The sequence below is a fragment of the Parasteatoda tepidariorum genome, chromosome 1, assembly GCF_982258835.1.
Source record: "Parasteatoda tepidariorum strain Cologne lab strain chromosome 1, Ptep-v5.0, whole genome shotgun sequence".
Taxonomy (NCBI): Eukaryota; Metazoa; Arthropoda; class Arachnida; order Araneae; family Theridiidae; genus Parasteatoda; species Parasteatoda tepidariorum.
In genome coordinates, this window is record NC_141755.1 from 37,042,953 (window position 1) to 37,064,893 (window position 21,941).

A 21,941-nucleotide genomic window follows, 5' to 3' on the forward strand; every position below is an offset into this window, starting at 1 on the left:
CTTTATTTAATTAGGCTTTCCTTACCTGTTGGCTGAAAACATTTGATGCAATAAATACATAAGTGGCATAAAATTGGTGTAAAAGTAGGTGAAAAGGCGTAAAATTGGTTGTGGCATAAAAGTAACTTATCAAAACCAATTTAATGTATTTCAGAATTATTATAAAAGAACAAAGACTATGAAGTATATTATAAAATGTTAAATAATAGACCATATTAATGACATTGCTAATGTGTTATTATTAAATAAATTATCAATTACAACCTCAGAATATTATTTATTCGTTATTTGCGTAAATGACAAAGCTTGGCTGAAATCATTAAGTTTCATCATCAATGCTTCAGCAAAGTGTCATCAATGAGTCATTAATGTAATTAGTAATTTATTTGCCTCAACTATACTATTTATAATCCATTTTATTCGCACAAAAAAGAATTCAAAATGAAGGGAAATTTTATTTTATTTTTAAATTTTTTTGTTTTGAACAAGTTTATCTTTAAATACAAATGCCACTAGATCTAAATTATGTCTTGAAGTGTCCGGCTGAATTATGCATCCCTTCCTTTAGTGCATTTTTGCATATCTTGTGCAATCATGTGTACCCGTGCTTTTTAAGAGACAGTACGTTTCTCAATAAACTTTTCCTTTAAAGATAAGTTTTTTTAATGCCAATAACAGAGCCATGATAATTTTCTAAGTTGAGTTGTAAACATCATTCTTTCTTCTGCATTCTTTACTTTCAAAAGTAAAAAAAAATTGACCTTTTATATCAAATTTGTTACATGTATATTTTCTGTTATGAAATTTAATATTTGTCTGATTGCGTGAGCGTCGTAGAAAAATTTGCATTTATAAAGATAGTGCTACAGATAAATTCTGCTACTTGGCAAATACGTATCCTACAACACCCATTGAAGTCAGAAAATATTAAACAGTAGTTACAGGGCTGAACAAAAAATGGGTTAAAGGCTTGCAGATTCTTTATATGAATATACGGACCGTGCAACGGGATTTCGTATTAAACAGTTTTGAAGTTTCTGTGTCAATTGTCTCAACCAGTTCAGTGACGGTGTTTTTAGGCTCTAAATATTTGCCGGAGAAAGGTTGGGATGCCAGCTTTATTTGCGCTCTGCAGAGCGTTTCTGATATGCTCCATAGAATTGAGGTTAGGAGAGTTTGCTGGTCAAATCATCTGACGAATATCTTCACATTCCGGAATACAATATATGCGATCACACATTGCCGCTGATTAAAATAAAATCACAAGAGAATGATTTATGCAATTTGTAATAAAAATTAAACTAAATTGTATTTTCTGGCACATTTCCGCTATTGTAATTCACCATACAATTTATCATCGAGTTTTTAGCAAATAGAATCTTAAACATACGCATGACTTGCATTTATTCAAACTTATAAATGTGCCTCATCTTATAAATTCTTTATGCATTTCTTTTTCAGTCATAAATGATTACTGCACTGCAAGATACAAATATTTCCACCTCACCAATGACAACAATGCTGCTATTGTCGGGGCAAAATTATGCTACCTCGTTTCCCCTCGGGGGAACAATTCATGTCACTCCAGATTAGGATGATGGTAAATTATTTAGCATCATTCCGGTATCTGTCGCCATAATCAAACGTTTCTTTGTAAGTAGATTCGGCCTCTTGTTTCTTTTCTATTAAGAGTTGGCGACAAAGCTGCGCCAAAGAAAAATATTTTTCATGTAAACAAATATCAGGAATTCTCCTCTTGATTACACATCTCGACAATAATAGAAAAGGTGAATTTCTGAGAGCGATGAGGCTTCTTATTATAGGTGGAAAAAATGATTACTGCATTCCTTTGTACTTGGCTCTGAGAAAACATTTTGGCAAAAAAAGAAGCTAACAAAGCAGAATAATGTTTGTTTTGTATGGCAGACTTTATAAGATAATTGATACGCTATAGTAAAGAAATCCAATTATGTTTTGTTTTTGTCAGCATTTAGTCCTAAATGTTGCTTTTCTTCATGTTCGAGGATATTTTGTAACTAATTTTTTCTAATGGAAGTAGAATTCCTTTACAGAAAAAAATGCAGACAAAGGAAATAGTTAATTAAAAAATAATGCCTTTAAATGAAAATTGTATTTAAAAAATCATTAATGAGTAAATAAATCGAAAACAATTTAGATTTTTAATTAAAATTACTGAAAATGTACATTATTGTAAAGAATGAAAATATAATTTTTTTTATTTGAAACAAAAAAATTTTTTTAATACACAAATGTTCATGAGTAGTTTTATGCAGTTTTCTATCTATATATAAAAAACTGAACTTTCAATTGACAACTTATTGTTTTCAAAATTTGTATCAAATTTGGTAAAAAATATATTTGATGAAAACAATGAATCTTTATTGGCATGGTAATCAAGAATCGTACAGTGCACAAAATGAAAAATGGATCACCTAAAATAACTTTTGATCTAATAAATGTATCTTCACATTCTAAGATTCATTTTTCAAGGCTCTAAAGGGTGATCTTAAATATGCTGATTAATTAGTGAAGACGATATTTTAAGTTACGAAATCAGAATTAAAAAATCTACTGAATAAACATATATTTTTTTCGATGGATTCGAATTTTTACCCCCCCCCCCAATATAAGGGGTAGGTGCAATCTGTGAAATATGGTCCTAATAGCGTGGTCCAAAGAGCAGTCCGAAGTTAATGTTTACTTTACTTTTTGCGTATCTCATAATTTTTCTAGAATTTCTTAAGTGAATTGAAAAAAATTGACGCATAATTATAAAATTCTTTTATCCAAAGATAATTTATAGAAAAATATAATTTTTTATGAATATTTAATCTTTGATTATTTTATTTATGGTATTTAAATAACTTTTTTTAAATTTTGAAAATTAAGGTATATTACTTTTTCACATCATTTTAAAGAATGTAATTTTAAAGGAGAAAATGCAAAATTTGAAAGAAATCGATTAAATAATTCCTGAGAAATTGAATTTTAAAATACGACTTTTTCAAAATTTGATTTTTTAGGACTATACGACGGATTTTGCTGAAATTTTGTATTTTGCCATTTAAAATTGCAAGGAATAGACACGACTGTCGCGCAACTCAGCAGCACAGATGAAACATGTTATACGCTGGAGAGACAGCAGCAGTTTTCGTGCATGCTTAGTAGGAATATCCGTAATCACCGGAAATTGTTTGACGTGACGTCATTTCGCTATTTTGTGTTTATATTTTTATTATACTTTCAGAAACTATTATTATACTATTTACAGATATAGGCACAATGTATTAATATATTTGATTACTGTATTCCACTTCGTACAAAGAGCGGGTGTTCAGCTAATAGTTTTAAATGCACCAGCTCAATTATTCAAATCTTTAGTTAATTAATCATTTCGAAAATATTCTTTAAATTCACTTGGTTTCACTAAGCAGAATTTCTGATATTGGCAAGTTGGATTAAAAACGAGAACAGATCTCTATCTTAACTTCATGGATTGTATACCCTCTAAATCTAGTTATAAACTCAAAGTATTGTAATACTTTTATTTATTAACAATTCAGGAGTAACTGCATGAGTGTTTTCAAACGAGAAAGTAAATAGGCATTTAAATCAGACATTGTTTATAATCATTAAAGAAACAACTTACATTTCGATAATAATATACAACAACCAGTATAAGTCAATATTTCAGCAGTAAAAAAAAATCCAAATTTAAAGAACATAACAAGTCATTGATAGAAACATAATTGACAGAAATTACTGAATGAATGATAAATTGTCATAATTTATTTTATTTGGAAAATGAATAAACAGCAGTTATTTCAGAATTTTCCTTGTTGCTATTGTACGAATACTTAGTTACGTTACGATTTGCTTTTCTTTTCCAAGCCAAGAGACAAGAAACTTGTAATTATAAACTTGTTTAGCAAATTGTTAATGTACAACTTAAGTTTTATGAATATAAAAATATAATTGATATTTAATTTGGTTGCAAAATTTAATTCAGTAGGTAATTTCTTAGGGAGAAAACTAACATTTTCGCAAAAATTTATTATTCGACACATGATGATTTATTCGATACATAATAACCTAAATAACTTCATGAAAGTGACAAGTAGAGCTATCATAATTTTTAAAATCTAATTATTTCACAAAATAAATTTTTTTAACAGTGTATCTGTGCATAGAAGACACTTTGAGCAGTTTAGAGAAATTTTAAAAGCAATGGATAAGAACATGTACCCGATATTATGAGACTCCGCTAGAAAAAAATTCCTTGTCGATCACTCTCTGTTAAATACGAGAAAAAATTTCTTTCGTCTTATTTCGGCAAGTTTTTGACATATGTGTCGTAACTCTGTATCGAAGTTAGATGAAAGTAACTCTAGTCTTAGATAAGCCTAACATGTCGGTGGAAAGCGATTCAGTAAAATGATGGCAAACCTATTCCTGAACCACAATTATCTCTACCAGACACTTCATTTTTAGAAATTTCAATAATTTTTTCCCCCGTTGTATTTGATCCTAGACAAACAAATTTGTTTCTTCGGTAAAAGATATAGCCGACATTTTTCCATGTTAATTTTTTATTATTCTACGAAGATTCAATGTTTTTCAAATCAAAATTAAAATCAATTTTGACTTTAACATGAGAAGTTGTGCATATTATATATTATATAGACTTCCGGCAATTTCTGACTTTTGAAGCTGCCGTTGATACTACAGGTTCGTCTGATGTTCTCAATAAAACTGTCTAATAAAACTGTCTAAATAAAAAAGTCTCATTTTCCGCCTCCTCTGATTAAACTAAATAAACCTTATAGTAAATAATATTGACAGATTTTTCTGGTACTTTTCGGTTACCCGGATGCTAAGAACATCAGCTATTTTATTATGTATTTTATTTTATTTAATTATGTATTAAAAAATAAATAAATTACAAAATTAATTAAAAAAAAGTTGACGGAGGTCTACATTTTTTAGCTACTTTTCGTTAACCGAGTTTAACCGAAAAGTACCTATTTTTTTTACGGTGCTTTGCTCATTATGCAGTAATGTTTAAGAAATATATTATGCAAAACTCTTTCTTTTGTCACTCTGTTATTCGTCAATTTAATACCCTCACATTTAATTAGTCGTCTTTTAAAATAAAATAATTCTTATTTTTATTTTAATTCAATCAATTTTATTAAGTGTTAATTGTCATGTTGTAACTTGCCTCAATTTAATTTTTCTTTAAAAACAACTAGCTTATATCTAATAATAATTCAACATTCTAATAAATTAAAAATAAATATAGATTACATTCATAAATAAAGTACATGTTTTTAAAGCTTTTTTTTCTTCAAAAGTGTTTAATTCAGTCAACAATTATATTATCTAAAAAATACTAATTTAAGTCCTTTATAAATTTTTTTAATATTTAAAAAAAAACACTTTATTACGTATAAAGATTATATTTATTTTTCCATTTGTTAATTGAATTAATATAAAGCACGATAAAAACAAAGTTTTATTCAAAAGTATAACCTGCTACTAACTCAATTTAATCTATATAAAAGACACTATACTTTTTGCATATAACTCAATTGTAAAGTTTCATTGCAATTTAGATAACTTTCATTGATCTAAACTTCATTATACTAACTCAATTGTTTTTGCTAATTACTACTATATTTATTAACTTGCTTTTCACCGCTATTTATCTTCTCAGAATATTTAGAATGAAGAAGTGTTATTAATTATATTGAAATACTTTAACCAAAGTGCAAAGCAAACATTTTGCAGTTAGCACCAGCTGTGGTTGTATCTATTAATCTAAGTAAGAAAATTACGCTTTTGTTTACTTATACTCTCAGCAATGTTTAAATATAAGACACAATATCATTAGCTATTTCAGAAGTTTTGAATTGAGATACGAGCAACTTTAGCACTTGTAATTTTTTACCGGAATATTAGCAATATCTAATGCGTTCAATAATGCCATATGTTTACGTACCATAGGAAATTTTATAGCCTTCGTGGATAAAGTTATAATTTATGCCCGTTTAATGAATAAAATAGTGTCACAATTGCTTAAAAACACAAAAATTTGTTTGGAGTAATTACTTTTATAACTAAATTAGATAAAATATAATTTCCCTAAATTAATTATAGGTTTTATTTTTATTGCATGTTTTTATGTACATACTTTTATGTTTATCCTTGTTTAAATCAAAGTAAATAAAATGGTGTAAAAACGTCTTTAATCCAGGAAGAATTAAAAAAAACTCTACAGAGCTTTGACGAATTTCTAATGCGGGAGATGAAATTAAAGAATTGAAAATCAGTTTGATTGTCTGTGAAATTTACAGATCTGTCACATATTGACCCTTCTACTTCTGTTTTCGTGGGTAATCAAACCTGAAAGTTGATGCTTTCAATCCCGCCTACTTCAATGCTTGTTCTGCAGATTACAAAAGCGCATTTTGTGTTTTGGTCACTTTTAAGTATAACTTGCTACCTATTATGTAAACATTCTTTTGACTTTATTTGTGATAAGGATTCGAAAAATATGTATAAAAGGTTAATATTACGGATTGCTTGTAGAAGTCCTTTCTTTTATTTGTAAAGCAGCGTTTAAAAGCAGGTTAAACCTAATGTCGTTTCTCAACCAGGTATTTAAATTCAAGTAAATCCATTCTGTTCTTTTGGAAACAAAATTTTATAATAGCCTTAATTTATAAAACTGATTCAGTTTTTATGTCACTAAATGTGTATTCTGAATTAGAATAGTTGGTTTCAATACATGTTATTCTAAATGAAAAGACATAAATGCAAATGAATAAATATTTCGAAAATTAGTGGCATGCCTCCAGATTTAAAAAAAAGAAGCTTTTTTTAAAACTGTGTGAATGAAATGAAAGATATTGTTTTATAAATTTCACTTAATTTGATATTGAAACACTGAAAAAATTAAGAAAATATCAATTTCACAAAACGTAAAATGAGAGCGCTCGCCTCCCAATGAGGTGAGCACACCCGGCTCGCACCAACCATAGTGTTGGCGTAAAATATCCTCAGTGGTAGACGGAACTTGAATCACCTTGCCATCAGTTTTTGGAGTAATGAAGAATAATTAATAATAGACGTTCTTGAGGAAATGAAACTAAGTACATATTTAATGAAGACAATGTGCAGTTATTATAATGCAAAATAGCTCAAACATCGACACATCGAAAAAGAACAATAAATAAAAAAATAACAAAGATGCTCATTGGACGATTTCCAAACAGTCATGAAATATGGGTCTTCTCGCCTGACTGAAACAGAAATAAGTACTTCAGTAAGATAAGTGTTTATTTTGGACACTAATGCACAGTTCCTTTGTCATGCTGCCGTGGTGTCATGCTGCTTTGCCATGATGCCATCAGGCTACCCGTGGGTGGTTTTCGTGGTTTTTCTCTCCATGTAACGCAATAGTGGGTTAGTTCCATCAAAAGGTCCTCCACGAAGGCATATTTCTCCCAAATACGTGATCCAGGAGTTTCCTTGTCTTCTAAATTGGGTTCAAAATTACAAGGCTACGGAGTTAAATATAGATAGCCGTTAATTCACAATCGGGTTGACTATTCAGCGATTTTTATAAAAAGTAAAATAAATGAATGAATAAATGAATAGAAAAAGAAATGAATAAGTAGCTAACTACAAACTTACAAAAGGAGATGTTGTTTTTGACAATAATCGCTCAAGAAAACTGAAGTAAAAGCAGGTTATCAGTAAAGAAAACTGAAATAATTTAATGTCATTAAAAAATTAACCGAGTTCAAAAGTATATATCGAAATTGAAAAATTAAGGAATAATTTTTATATTGTGTTTTTGGTCCAACACTTTTCAAACCGCAAGAGAATAAATAAATAAATAAAAATCATGAAATAAAATTTAAAAAAATATGATTCACTACAAAATGAAGAAAATTGTGATCACCGCAAGTTGATCACAGTTTACCCATTGGTAAAATGGTTGTTGTCTAATATTTTTTTGGAAAAGAACCTTAATTTTTTTTCATCTTGAACATTTTTAACTGTTAATTTCGCAGACATATTTGAATGCAGCTGAGACACATTCTGTGTAAATTCTTTGGATGACTGAATAGACATGGAACAGTCAATCGAGATCAGCATTAACATTTTCGGATTGGTACAATAGTGTTTGATGGAGAGTGTAAGCCTGCATCATATACCCGCTACGGATTCACAAGTTCATGCATGAAATATGATTTGGAAGCTAGGCTTTTATTTTTCAATTTTATGGGAAAAAAATGAATCATTTATATTGCATGGAAGACAGTTTACGGTCTTGTGCTAGTTATTGGGTGCGTTGTCAATTGTTCCTTTTATCCCTAACTGGTGATTAACCCCCAGTTTTCGTATTTGCATGAAATGGGTTCGGAGAGTCCCCTTTCGCTCTTTGGTAGGGTTCAATTCTCTCAACCACTTTGATACTTTTGTGAGGGACGGCATTCATGCTTGCTTTTGCGAACGGAATCCTTTCGTTTTTTCGCTTGTATCTAACGCTTAAGGTATTCCTGTCTACCCTCTTTGGCTTTGGCTTTTTCAGCCTCGGTTAGTTTAGGCCTTGGCATTGTTTTTGTCTTGCTTCAGCTCTAATTTTAGGGATCGTGTCAATCAGTTTGGATTCTCTTTATTTGTGATTTTCGCTTGAATTAGTATTGAAAACAATCCCGTTTGAACTGTAGGTTAGAATTTCTGATTCTTAATTAAAACAATAAAAACAAGAATATCGTTCAAATGATGAAATTCTCTTTTATTCTCATCTCAAGAAGTATTTAAAGGATTTTATCAACTTATTGCGTAACAAAATTAAAAGTGGAAAAAAGAATTCTAAAAAAATTATCAAACAGCAGCATCGCCATAGCAACGCATGCGCACTGTCCACTATTACTCTTGGTTATTGTAGTAGAAAGGTGAGGACGCCATGAAATCTAAACCAAGACCCATTTTTCCATTGGGTAAAAAAAACGAACTTTTCCTTTTTTTCAGAAACTCAATTTACCTTGAAGAAATAAAGTAAATGACATATAATTGATTAACTAATTAAAAAAACTATATGGTTTTTCTGTTATCTTTATAATAATACTGATATAACTAATATAACTTATTAAACTGACATATATGATGATTGATAACTGATATAACTAATTAAAAAAAACTATCTGGTTTTTCTTCCATCTTTATAATAATGTCACATCAAGCAATTAGTTGAATTGATGGAAAAACAACAAATCATAACCGTAATTTCTTTTCTGGAAGCAAAATATTATGTGGAATTTCGAATTTAAAATTAGAAGATAAAATCGTTTGCTTATGTAAAAGTATGTATTATATAAACTTAATAATATCGGTTCAAAACATACTTGAATTAAATTTTGACATTTATTGTTCTGAGAGTAAGAAGAATTATTGTTTAAAATCTCAAAACTTGTTTGTTGCTATATAAAATTAGCATTTATGCGTTAGCTAAAGCGATTTTTATGGATATTATTATAAAGAAAAAAACTTAGTAATTATAAATCTTATTACTATGCAAAATTTGATGACGAAAATATTAAGGAATTAGAACAAAATTAGCATAATTTCGAAAAGAATTTTCTAAGGTGCTTTTAAAACTTATTTACCAAAAGCAATTATAGGTATTTACTTAATTTAATATTTTTAGAGCAGTTTTATTAATTATTGTTGGAAATATTTTTACACGACCAAATCGATTAAATATTTATTTCGTCATCAATTAAAAATTTTGCGCCAATTCAGAAAAAGAACCAAAAGAAAGAAAGTTTTCCTAAACTCATCAAATGCACATTAACTTAAAGGAAAACTGTTACTCTATTAATAGCTAAAACCGGGTTTTATTGATTTTCGTACGAGGAAAAATGTATTCATTAGTTTAGCCATTTGCATATGTGTTGCTCGTCATGGTTCTTTTGAAGTTGAAATAGGGTTGGGGAATTTCGAGATAATTGAGGTAATGGAGCTGCCAAAATAGTCTTTATAAATGTGATAAAGTGTTATATATATATATATATATATATATATATATATATATATATATATATATATATATATATATATATATATATATATATATATATATATATATATATATATATATATATATATATATATATATATATATATATATATATATATATATATATATATATATATATATATATATATATATATATATATATATATATATATATATATATATATATATATATATATATATATATATATATATATATATATATATATATATATATATATATATATACTTTTTTTTGTAATCATGAATTGAAAATTAAAGTGTCAACATATTAACACATACTGTTAATTCACTGGGAAATCTATGCCCTGTAAAGGAACATGCCTGTTCCCTCACTGGTTAGAAAGTGTTTTTCGTATTTTTAACATACTTTTGATGCGGAACATCACTAAAGGTACAAGAAAATTAAAGTTTATCTTTTATCTTCATTAACTTAGAAAAACCCCAGCAAAGGAACATTTGTTCCTTCATTGGTTTTTCATCGTTTGGTTATCTCTGAACTTTATTATGCTATGACGCTTAAAAAAAAATAAAACGTAACTTCAATAACTATATTTTGAATTCTCTTTCTCACAGTGAGAAAAATAAAACTATTACATGTAAATAATTCCACTTCAAACATATAAATAAAAACACTCACCTTATATTTTTTTCAAAGAAACAAGATGTTGCAGAGATAATAACAAATTCCAAAATTTTTACAGAGAAGTCTATTTGACCAGGTAATCCAAAACATTGCTAGATGACTTCCTATTGTTTGGCAATAAGTTATTGTTACCAATCAATCTGAAGAAAATTTTTCAAATTCTTATTTTTAATCAATACATACGAAATGTTCCTTCACTGGGTAGTGTTCCTTCACTGGTTGGTTTACCCTATATATATGATTGATGCTGATTTAGAAGAGTTCTTAGATTATTATTTAATTAAATTAATTTTGGTTTCAACGTTGCAATTAGACCAGTGGTTTTCAAACAATTCAGTCATGATGTATTTCATCATGATGTATTCAGTCATGATGTATTCAGTCATGATTCAGTCAGTCAGTATTTCACGATAGATTTAGTGAAAAGTGCCAAATATTCATCAGTTAGAGTGTTAGAGAGTATACACACTTATTTTATTTGAATGCATGGTCGCTCATTTAAAGAAGCTTACAAATTTATATTTTTGGTTTCCGTTAAAATGCTCCAGTTAGGCAAGTGATTAACAGTATATCTAAGTTACACAATAAAAAACGCTTTATTTTATATTAATATCGTTTATCTATTGTACGTAAATTTAGAAAAAACTAATATTTTAAGTTCACTTCTTTACCATTTTGATAGAATAGAAGAATGTTGAGTTAATTGAAGTGATAAAATCGTCAAAACAATTTTTATAAATGAGTTTAAATGTTGTCTGTAGCACATATTTGTCTTATTTGTTGATTTAAGGAAGCTAATATAGTTTTGATTTTAACTTTATTTAAATATTCCAATCAAAAGCTTAACGCATTCCAATTTTCTACAAATACATTCCCTACATCAATAGTGATCTAACATATATAAAAGGATAAACTGCTTTATGAGATAGGGCTTCAAGATTAAGTTTCCGTTTCAGTTATTAGTTAATAAGTCCTTAAATATTATTGGTACTGCTTGAATCGCATTTTTTATACTTTAGTTATTTAATAATTAAATTGCAATAGCAGCAATTGATCTTTGCTAATGCGCTTTAATAGTGATAAAGAAAAGCTGAAATTTAGCTGAACATAACTCAAAAGGCAAGAGGACATAGAAACTCAATTAGGGATCTATGGTATAGAATGCATCTATTTCCGGACCTTGGCCGTAGTACCTCGAACAAAGCTTCTGGACATTCTGAAACGAATTTCCAGACTTATTTGCTGAAGAAGGAAACTCCCCACTTCCCTTCTCTCCAAACTGAGAACTTCTGAGGTCCACTCCTTGTTTTTAATTAATACACACACCACTTGGAGGATCCCACCCGTACATGTCTGGTATACCGTTGTGATCCATGGATTATCATTGCAGTGCTCATGTCTAAGACTTGCACAGACCACTCTATCTAGACATAGGACTAGTCTTATTAAGTCTAGTTTTTAACGAAAACGGGAAGATTTACGCTATTTGCCACTGTTCTCATATCGTTTCTCCTTCTCATATCTTAGATCGTATTGGTGCCTTTGTGAAGCAGCTGTTGAATAAGGGGGATGTAGTTTTTAATTTAATTGTGCGACATGGTTTACTGGACTTGGGATAGTTTTTCTAAGCCAAGGAGGATGAGCAACAACACAACGAAGCTGCTTACTGATACGAGACCAAATCCAGTAAGAACGGTACAGTATGCCTTGTAAAGACGATATAGCGTGCCTTAAGAAAGAACTCCCCTCGCCACAAAGTCTAAGGCTGTCTGCTTCCATGGAAACAAGAAATAGCGCATTTCAAAAAGGGGAGTATAACCTCTCTCTTAATTCCCTTCTCTCTCTAACCCAATCCAAAACCAGTCTTGAATATTGAACCAACTTCCCTACTTGAAATAGTTACAACTCGTAAATATAGTCACCGCCACCACTGAAGACGAGGAGAGTTCTTTAAATAGAAAGACTATAATTTAAAGTCATCCATCTATTGACCATTGTACGAAATACGAACTTCATCATTAAAATTTCGTTAACATTAAATATTTGCATATATATATATATATATATATATATATATATATATATATATATATATATATATATATATATATATATATATATATATATATATATATATATATATATATATATATAGATACTTTTGCATTAATAAAAGCATTAAAACTCTTTCGTTTTCATGAGGACACTCTTTCACTCTCTCGTTTTTAAAGAGGACAGTCGTACCAACATAAACTTTATAAATTCATAGTATTCTAAATTTTATTATTATTATTTTTTGGCTTACTAAAAAAATTTTTTTTGGAAGGGGGGATGTAATACAAAAATTATAAATACTTTTGTATTAATAAAAGCATTAAAACTCTTTCGTTTTCACAAAATATCTTTTTCACGGTTGATTTCACGGTTGAAACCATGTCAATAAATTATAATTAGATTTATGTTTCAAAAGAGGAGTTAAAGATCTTTCACTTCCATATAAGGAAAGATTAAACGATTTTCTATGAGTATTAAATGATTTGCAATGAAGCGTAGGAATACAATTAATGCAATATGACTGCCCTGTTTACCCATTGTAAGTGTCGTATAAAACCGAGGAGCAATGCTTTTTGCGTGTCTTTTTTTGTTTTATGTTTACCATCTGAACTCCCGTCGTTGTGACGGGAAATCTGTCTCTCCACCTCCGGCTGGAGAGTGGGTGAGATTTCTGTTTACATCATACTCCAGTAAATAAAACCTGTTAAAGTCTATCAGCTTATTATTTCAACAAATGTAATTTAAATACAATGACAAAATATCAGGTTTGTTACCCTGATATGATATATATATGATATATATATATATATATATATATATATATAAAATTTCTTCTAAATCTCAATTTTTTTTTGTTTGCTTCTTTAGTTACATTTATTAATATCTTACAGACATCAGTGTAGTTTATTGACATTTACTCGAGAAAAAAAATAAAATAGAAATTCACCAAATCTTGAATGCCAGGAAAATGACATATTAGCTTAGAAGTTTAAAAAAACAATCATTTTAAGTTAATAGTAAGTAACTCAACTTAAGCCTTTATGTTAGATGGACCATAAATTGCTTAAATTAATTCTTTTCATCCACTGTAGAAAGAATCAAATTTTTTTTATTGCTGATATGTACAGAATAAAATTTTGTATAATAATCAGTCATTAAGTAAATAAATAGCTTTGATTACATTCCACCATATTAGAATCATCCACCAGTTAAAAAAAATTAGCAGTTGAAAAAAATTTTTAGTAACACTTCAATGTCCTGGAATTCATAAGCCAGGAAAATGACAGTCAGGATAATGACAAATTCGCCATTTTATAGCATATAACTTTACTTTAATTTAATATTTTATCCTAAGACGTTTACATTCTGCAGAAAGCAGCAGTATTTCTTAAAATAACTCAGATAAATCTATGTAGTTTATGTTATTAATAATTTCAAGAAGCCAGGAAAATGACAGCACCAAAACCTACTCATCTTGTAAAAATTTTTGAAATAGATTTTGAACCAGAAAATTGGTTCTTTATTCATGCAACAAGACATGTTCATATAGGAGGGTATCTAATCAATCTATTAACATAAGATATTGATTGCTGGCTCTATCTATTTTAGTTATAAATCACTAACTAAAAGTAGCCAGGAAAATGACAGATTTTCTTGAGAAAAACAAATTATTGACAAAAAAAATTATTTTAAACGAAGTTTTTGTAAATAATACCCTCTGCGTATATTCTAGAAATGCTTACACTGGTTGAGATAAAAAAAAATAAGATCTTGAAAAATTTATGGGAAGTTTTGAAGTATTACAGGAAACATTGTTTGGGACATGCCAGGAAAATGACATTTTGATGTTCAATTGAATTTTTTGACTAAACAAAAGAGTCAATGCTAGTGCAAAGTTATTTTAAAAGGCTAACAGCAATGCAATTTATTAATTTTTTTAAAAAAAGAGTTCTTTTAGCATTATAGTATTAGATCCTGGAGCAAGGGACAGTGAATTGTCATATTATATATATATATATATATATATATATATATATATATATTTGCATTAGATTTAAAAACAAACACCTCATATATGAATTTACATTAAAAATTACATTCATGTTATAGGAAAAAAGATAGCAGAATATGAAAGTTTTAAAAACAAGTTAGGCTAAATGTTGCATTTTGCAATGTTCAAAACATAATATGATTTTTTTGTCAGCTAATAAACTCATAAGAAGCAGATATATTTGAAAAAAAAAGAGACGCGCTTTTTCAACTTTGTGTTTTTATGTTTATATTATAAGATTAATGCATTCCTACTATATGTTCTCTATAATAAGATTACTGAAAAACATTTTCAGACTTTGTTAAAAAATTTATTTCATTTAGTGATTATTTCTATTGCTCTTATCTTAATAAGTGAGATAAATAACTGAAAAAACTTTCTTTGACAATATTATTTAATTAAAAGATTTTAATTACAAGTGGTTATTTCAAAGTAGAAATTAATTAGAGAAATTAAATAAACTATCTTGTAAAGAAGTAAAATTGTTTAAAGTAGATTCAAAATAAAAAAAAGAGTTAACAGTTTCGAGAGTTTTTTTCTCTTCCAAAAGAAAAAAAAGTTATTCATAAAAAAAAAAAAATTAAAAGATACTTTTTGCGATAAGTAATTTCCTTTAAAATCTATTCATTTGGAAACATTCTACATTTTGTTCTGTTTTACATTAAAAACTCTCGACGTTTTTTTTTTCAATTAAAAAGAAATACTTAATGAAATAAAAATTACTAGCTTAAAGTCACATAAAAAAAGATTATTGTAACCAAGTTTTTTTTTTTTATTAAAAGTGTTTTCTCACGAAATAATCTAGCTGATGCTTTTTGTGACTTTTAATTATAATTTAATGTTTCGAAATATTTCTTTTATAAAAAATGTAAGAATTAGGCTTAGTACTAAATAAAATGTCTTTACTGGAAAAAAAGCGCATATATGCCCATACAAAATTTTTTTTCTTTCATAAACACAGTAGTTAAACTTTTAGATAGATGACGACCACTGTGATTTTTTTAAATCCTTTTATCCTTTATTTATTTACTTACTTTTGCAATTTACGAATTTCCTTATTAAGGGAACGTTTTTTTTTTTGAAAAGACAGGTTGGTTAAAATAACTTTAAGATCCTTTAGGAAAGTAAGTAAAGTACACATATTCATAGAAATAATTTTACAAAAATATAAGTGCATTGTTATAAAAATTTGAAACACATTTTTATCGGTAAAATATGGTTCATAATTCTACAATATTACTTGACAATTTTTTTTTTAAATTGGAATAAAATAACTTATAACATTATTAGTTAATAGGACATAATAAAGTACGTTAGTTTTAATGAACAATACATATTACACCTAGAACAATATATTAAGTAATATATTTATTTTTTAAACTTTCTGCTGCACGAGATTAATAGGTTTTAGATACTTTCTTATCATTGATTTCAAATCGTTAGTCGATTTCTCTCTTCAAAATAAATTTTTTTATGACATTTTTAGTTTATTTTTTTTTAACGAAATGAAGTAGTTGCGACAAACTTCCAGGGGAGTTAGAGCGCATAATCAGAATTATAATTGCATAGGTGCCCATGATCGGAAATTTTGTCATACGCCGCTAGAAGCGCTTGTCTATTATGGACTGTCTTTTCATGTGCTTCTCAACAGGTAATAACAAGAAAGCGCTCCCAGCCGTGTTCGATGATGTTTCCGGGCATGAGTTCCTATGTAATTTTAATCCAGGTAATATGCCCTAACTCACGTAGAAGTTTCGAAGTTAACTTTAAACTTGAAATTCCCACACTCGAATTAGGCAAGACCAAATATTTGTTTAAATGAGACACAATATTTGTTCCCCAGTGTCTCCCAATGCTTTTTTCAAATTTTGGATATCGGCTGTTTGGATTACAAAATGGAACGTGATATTAAATTTATTATATTTTACAGCACAAATAGAGTTTGAGTTTTAAAATAAGTTACAGAATAATATTGACCAGAAGGAAATTATCTTTGAATGTGTGAACTTCATAATATAGCCAGGGAGGTGCAAAACATTTTCGATTTGAAACGTAAGTTCCAGAGGTAAGACGAAATTTAAAAGAAAAAAAAGACCAACAATTCCTCAAACTTTCGGTCACGCTTCTTAATATTAAATCTTAAGATAGTAAAAGCAACAAAAAAATCAACTTGTAAATTATGTATATTCTTGTATTTTGATACCCAAAAATCCGAATCTTTCGAGAGTAAGATAGATTTATTCTAAGAATGTATATTTCTTTCGTTTGAGTCCTGACTTTCTAAGTAATTACTTCGCTCATACAATGTAATTGGTTAATTGGAATAATTAGGGCTTGCACCTCAAATAATTATTATTTGAATTTTAGAACAGGAATGTATTCGAAATAAAAAGTGTGCAAGAGGAATCTTTTTTTTTGTCTACCGTATCTAGAAGAGTTAAAGAAAAGTTTGATATCAATTTTTTTATTAGAAAAGATGATGCGTTTAATTTTAACTTCCTTATTAGCGAATACAAACATCATATGAACAATAAATTAAATGTTTCTCGTTGAAAAGTTCCCTCTTAAAGTTTTCAGGTTTATTAAAGAAATTTGTAGCATTTAAGATACACAGAAATTATTTTGAAAAATTCTTCAAACTTGCATTCATAGTTCCTTGAGGATTGATATTCATATTTTTCTGCAACCATAATTAAAGCCTTTTAATCCTGACCATACAACAATCCGTCAAGAAAAAAAATCCCTCTGGTTTCTAATGTTATAACTTAAAACTACTGTACTGCCATTTATTTATTAGAAATGAAACTGGTTTTTACGAATTTTTATGTGCTGTTTGATATAACACAATGGAATTGCAAAAAGTTTGAAATAAAGTTGCAGTAATTTAATATAGTTCATTTTAGAATGATAAATCAATATTCAATGCTGTTTTATGAAACTGTTCAGCTGCCTTTTGTACATTTAAGAAAAGGAAAAATTAGAAAGCGAAACAATAGTTTCTCTTGATTTTTTTCCAACTGCAAGCATTAATAAAATAAAATAACTGACCTGCTCTTAATAGGGCATGCGGCGTAATTTTGAAATTCACAATTTAAGAAAGATTAAGTTTCACATCATAATAGGCAATGATACAAACAAACTACAACAAAATGGCAATGATACAAGCAAATAAGTTGCACAATAATTCACCACTAAAAGTGTGTTGGCGGCAACTACAAAATTAAATCCATAGTAAATAAACCATAGAAAAGTAAAATCATGCAAGGAGACTAAGTATAAAAGATGATTTTAAAATTGAGAAAAAAAAAGAGTTAAAAGGTAATTAGATGGATAAATCTAAGCAAGCATTATTAAAACATTCTAATTCCGATCAACATTAAGGGGAAAAAATCGCTCAAATGTTCTCTAATATAATGACTTAATATTGTGTTGCGATCGATTTATTGGAAATGAAACAAGTTTATGAAGAATTCCTAAGTGCTGAATGATGTAATACTAAGGAATTATGAAAGTGTTTGAAATAACGTTACCAGAATGAAAATTTATGATAAAGTGAATGTTAATTGTTCAGTTGCTCTTTTCTTCTGCTCATTTCAGTTAAAAAAAAATTTTAAAAAATGAAACAATTATTTTTTTAATTTTTTTTTTCAACTTGAGAAGTATTACTATTTTTAATTCCATAAGGAAAAATATCCTTACCCAGATGTCACACAAGTGAAATATGCACCAGTTTTTGATTATAAATATATTGTTGTATACCTAAGGCAGAATCTCTAAATACATCGAATAAAAAAAAAAGAAATTGCTTCTTAGGAGAAAGCCCTTTCTCAGTGTCAAGTCAGATTTCTCTTAACATTCTAAGAAGCGGACTTTTATGGTAATTAATGAAGGCAGCTATCCAGGTCAGAATATTCACTCTCAATTCTGGTCGCTTCTTTGAATTGGCAAAGAAGAAAGCCATTTGGTCGGAATTGGCAACGCAGTGTGCTATTCTCCTTTCTCATTAGGGAAGGTTATTGGGCATTAAATTTAACAAAAAAAGCTGCCATTTTATTTGGTGTCTTAACACGAGCCTGTGTCGATAAAAAGAAAGATATAAAGGGGAGAAGCTGTTAAATTAAGCAATTTAAAAGCGAGGGAGCTCAAAATTGATCTGTTTACATGGCAGTTTATCGGCATTAATTTAACGCGTGTTAAGGAGTGAGTTAATGTGGTTCATATAAAGTGGCTTATTTTCTTTTCTTTCAGAGATTTTTCAAACGACATGACTTAATCGGATAAAAGTTGTGATCAATTAAAGAAAGTCTATAATGACAGTAAGAAATTTTTATATCATCTTATTAATGACTAGTTTCATCAATAACTAAAATTAACAGTTATTTTCAGTTATTTGCTAACTTTAAATCTTTTTTTTTAATTAATACTATGCCTTAATAGGTTGAGTTAATCAGATTATTTTGGTGACTGTTTAAGAGTTAATTATTTTGATACATTTCATTTTGAATTATATTTTAATTAAAAGGAAATTTTGAACTTACTTTTTAAAAATGTGTTGAAAAAAATGGTCAAATAACTATTTATTTAATTGTTATTTTGCCATATTAAAAAAAATAATCAAATAACCATAAGAAGATGTTATTTAAACTATTAACTGCGAGAAAATCGTTCATTGACTGTTTTTCCTAATATAATTAAACAACCAGGATTTATCCGCATCAAGTAGGTCCATAATATGAGGCAACTTTAGTTCTTTGCAGTTGGGTACTTACTATAGCCAAGGGGGCTAATCTCCTGACCAACTGCACAGTGGTTGAATCCCAACATTGACACCACTTGGATCCTTCTCTTCCTAATTAGTGACCATGGACTATAAGAAAAGTAAGCTCTCATTCAGCAATAATCATATAAGAAAAGTAAATTCTCACTCGAGGGCAACATCACAAAAATTCTAAACACAGGAAGTCTAGTATTTCTAACTTCTCACTACATGTGGCACCACTAGAAAAACTAATTAAGCCACATTCCACGGTTCATGTGGTAAAACACAATTCAACTGCAACTTAACTCTAAATTTCATTACCTGACTCATATATCCAGTTAAATTTCGTTCTTACCGTTTCTTAACCATACCAGTTGTTAACAGTTTCAAACCCTTGAAGATAAGAAATGTTCCAAAACGTAAACATCGCGGTTAATTGGATGGACAGATTGATATTTTACTGTAATTTTAGAATAAAAATTCTAACATATGGATTATATTAGGAAATTAATTCTGTACATAATGATTATATTAGGAAGGTAATTCAGCCTTATACGCAGGCAAACTGAAAGCTTATGGTTAGTACATATAAGAATAGATACTGACATCCTCTCTATTACAAAAGAATACCTTTTGCGTTTGAAATATATTTGCATCCTTGTAAAGTAACTTAACATTTTCATGCTCTTCAAGCTTTTATGGTAAATTTTGTTACTCGTACCATAGTAATAGTTATTTTTAATGTTTCATTTTCATCGTAGATTTCATTTAATGAAGGGTTGACGGAAAAGTAAAAAAATACAAAAATTTAATAAACCTTTGGAACCATTGTTTTTAAAGGTTTAAGATAGTATAGTACGGCATCAATAACGAAGAGTTTAGTAAAACGGGTTATCTAACTATTGTAAGTCTAATTAGTAAAAGATAATTAATTTGATAATCGCACATAATAACGGAATTTAGTATCGTTTTATTTTTTTACTTCTTTATTTTCATTGGGATATATTTCGACATGGTGAAAAAAATCAGTTAAAATTACCGTAATGTATGGTAAAGACCTCTTTTGTATAAAAAAAATAGAAATAATAATAATAATAATTCTGATTATCCCAACCAAAATGCATCGTCTTTAAACTATTTATTTGGTAACTTTTCATTCATAAGGTTTCTGGTTTTCAAAATTATAATTCTTTTTACCACCCATTTAGTAAAAATTACAAAAGTGAAAAGTCAATTTAACATAATAAATGTTTTTTATCCTATGTTGTCAGGTATCATGATAAAATAACCAAATTTTACAGCGTATTATAAAACCATATGTTATTGTCAATTTTATCAAAAAAATTTCCAAAATGCTTTGATAAAAATTAACGAGCATTTCGATGTTCCCATGGAACCTGAAACAAATTAACTTTTTCCATATTCTGATTTTTGAACATGCTATTTTCTCTGCGTATTAATATTTATTCGTCAAATTATATGATGCTGTTTTATTACAAAGCGTTCCGAAATTCACCCGACAAGTTCTTAGGAGTAATAAAGAACATCACGATGATGAAAGCTTTCTACCGTACATGGGCTCGCAAATCACGTAAAAAGGGTGAAGATTGAGAACACCTATTTTTTAATTTATTTACACTAGCATTTTTATTCCAATAGTTGTTTCAAGTGATGCTCGCTGACGTAACTGCACAGTCTACAACGACGTAAAAATGATTTCCCAGATGCCATTTTTCTTTTGATGTTTGTCTAAGCAAGAGCAACCTGCTCTTTGAGGTTCTCCAGAGTTCCCATGTCCATAGACACGACGTTATCTAGCTATTAAGGTGACCAGTGAGGAAAAAGTCCCACTGTATAAAATCTGATGAATGAGTAGACTACGCAACGCCTCCTTTGGATTCGAATCCTGAGTACAGTTTTTCTGACTTTCAACATTTCAACTTGGTTTATGATCCATGTTCTACTGGAAGATTTATCCCCTTGATGTATTTATAACTAACTTATAAAGAGCGCGAACATTTGCTGTGATTTATATTATATACGTATTATTGAAGTTGCAAATTTAGCAGTACCAAATGAAAACATTTCTGGAACATTTGGAAAGTTTCTGCCATCATTATATGTGATAATAATTTTAATTTTATTTTTATAGCTTTCTTAACAGTAAAAGTCTGTATGTTAGACTATATTGTTCGAATTCTCGAGCCTAATTATGCTACATAATTTTAATATTTAAAGGTCTCGAAGCGAACTAATCTTAAAGACTCCCCAGTAGAACATAGAAGTGGGTTGGTGATCA